Consider the following 2,843-nt stretch of genomic DNA (forward strand, 5'->3'; position numbering starts at 1 on the left):
ATTAATATCACCGGTTTTTTGTTGTTATTGTTTACTATTTGAAAAGTAGTAAGAGATATTTAACTCACTAATCTATTACGACTACCAGCAATTTTAAATAATAATAATAACATTGAAAAAATTTTACTACTCTTGATGGGGACGTTACTACGTCAAACACAAATAAACAAATCATTGTAAAACCAATACATTCATCTGCTTAGAATTTAAAACAACATTTATTTTAATATTTAGTAAACCTGTTTTCTTATTTAAATATCACTGGAGTCTTAGCTCACGATTAATCCACTATAAAATGTTTAGTGATTATTTATGCAATCAGGCAAGATGTTATTGTATTTAAATTATGTGTTTAGATTACAATTTCTTTGTTTTAACATATTTAAACATATTTTATTAAACTTACAAATGCCAAAATATAGAATTTAAGTTAATTTAAATTATAAATGAATATATTACTATACAACATAATATGTTGTATTATTATATTTTTTTTCGGTTTAATTATATTATAATTAATGGTATAATATAAATAGGTATGTGTATTAATAAACTAACTATATGTATTTATAAATAATATTAATTTTTTTTTCAAATTTCATACAACTTTATTTAGACATTTTTCTCGAGCAGTATTTATGGAAAACCATTAATTGAAGACTACAATCACGAATATTCAGTTAAGCCATTTTTTAATAAAATATCAACACATTTTAAAGTAAACTTCAACTTGTTTGAATAATAATACCTACTAGGTTATAACTTTAAAATGGTTGAATCATTAATTTGGAAAATAAATTTCATCATTTATTAAACTAAAATCTCTATCAGTTATTTTGACTAGACATAATACATTTTATAAAGAAATTATATATAAATTATATTTTAATGTGTGCCACTGAATTAAATTTAAAATATAATATTGATTTAATGATTTAAAGTTAGTTTAGTTTAGTTTGGTTTTATAAATAAAATATTTATTATAAACAAGATAAATTCCAACACACGTATAAATAATTAATAGTAGGTATATAGATGTGCCAATTTAAATTATAGATTCTGAAAGTACAAAAAATTAACAACCCTCAAACGTATGGTATGTATCTATTACAATTACACAATGAAGAATTGGAATTGGATTGTGACAGTAATAACGTGAGGGAAAAAATATTGTTTCATGCAACATCCATACGTAATGCAAAAAATATTGCAAAAAACAATATTGACTGACGAAAGACAGAGCGAACCAGATTTGGAAGTGGTGCTTGTTTTTCACCATGTTTGTATTAAGCGAATAAATATGCTGGACTTAAGGAAGGTAAATAAACTATTCACATTTAGAGCATTTAAAGTATACATATCGATCAATTAATATTTTAGTCGTTGAATTATTTAATGTTTTAAATTTTAGTTTTTATAATATTGCCAAAGTGCTAGTGAAAAATATTGAAACCACACAACAGAAGTCAACTACAATTTAAAAATACCGTCAATATATGATTGTGACACGACACTAGGAAACGGAAACGTTTATGTTAAATACGATGATAATATTTTTTATCCGGAATATATTGTTCATTATTCCTAAAACATAAAAGTAAAAATATTGATGTTTTTGATTTCAAAGTGTAACATACACAGATATTTAAGTTTGGTTCATAAAATCAAAATTATAAGTGAATTATTAGAATATATATTAATGATTCAAATTATAATCTATAATTAAAAGTTTTAATGACTTAATAACTTCATCTCCTAGCTCTATTCAAGATATGTACTGCAGTAGGTTTACATATAACAGTTTTTAACTTTTTGTAGGTTTAGGATACCATTAGTTTGACCTTAATAATCGTAAAATAAAACCCATATCGTTGTAGAAAATATATAATAATTAATAACTGTGGATCGTTTTATTCAATTTTTAAATTTTAAAAACAAAAAGGTCTTTATGAAAATTAGAATAGTAATTTATCAAATTTTCAATCTAAAATATTTTTGTATCGTTATTGTCAGTAAAATCCATTTAAATTAAATTTTAAAAAAATAGCCACAAGCACGCAGTTGTACTCTTATCACACGATAAATGTTCCTTATATAATTATGAGTTAACCGGTATATTTATATAAATACCGAAACTTAAGATTAACATACTTTAATAATACGATGAAAGTCAATATTATATTTTTGTTTATTGTTCCGTCCTAAACGGGATAAATCAATTTTCTACGAACCTCTCATATTGCATAATAATATGTATAACAGAAATAAACCGTGTTGTAGTTGAACTTCAGTTTACACCATTATACTATATACCTAATGTATTTTTTAAAGTATGGCAACTGATTGAAGGTTAAAAATAATAAATACGAACGACAAATCTATCATACCTATAATACTACTGCAGCTTCATTTGACTACTTGAGTATCTCGAGATGTGTGTGTGTGTGTGTGTGTGTTTTATTATTATAATTATTCATCGTACTTAAAATTTAAAACGATATATTATACTATATCTGGAATATCTAATGTGTTCAAATTTGATTTCACCGTAAAATTGTCATATCTTCCCGATACACCCTGTATATTATACACTCCACATTATTTCGTATGCACTGAGCCACTGAATAGGCCATAAACGTATACCACAATTTTAAAACCAATAATAGAAAATAATAGCATAATATATTAAATATATATTATATATCATGTACCATATACGAACATTATGCTGTTCACAGACTTCGGGCCGTTGCAGCGGAATATGGACCGTCGTTTGGCGGAAAGAAAAACATTGTCCTTCCACCCGCCACCCCCAGCAGGACGAGACTATATAGCGTATCCTT

At 25.1% G+C, this 2,843-nt stretch overlaps 1 pseudogene; it reads left to right on the forward strand.

Annotated features, from left to right (window-relative positions):
- The first annotated feature begins 295 nt into the window (after nucleotides 1–295).
- On the forward strand, nucleotides 296–1,588 carry LOC114120557 (uncharacterized; annotated as a pseudogene).
- The last annotated feature ends 1,255 nt before the right edge of the window (nucleotides 1,589–2,843 follow it).

This window comes from Aphis gossypii, chromosome 1, assembly GCF_020184175.1.
Source record: "Aphis gossypii isolate Hap1 chromosome 1, ASM2018417v2, whole genome shotgun sequence".
Lineage (NCBI taxonomy): Eukaryota > Metazoa > Arthropoda > Insecta > Hemiptera > Aphididae > Aphis > Aphis gossypii.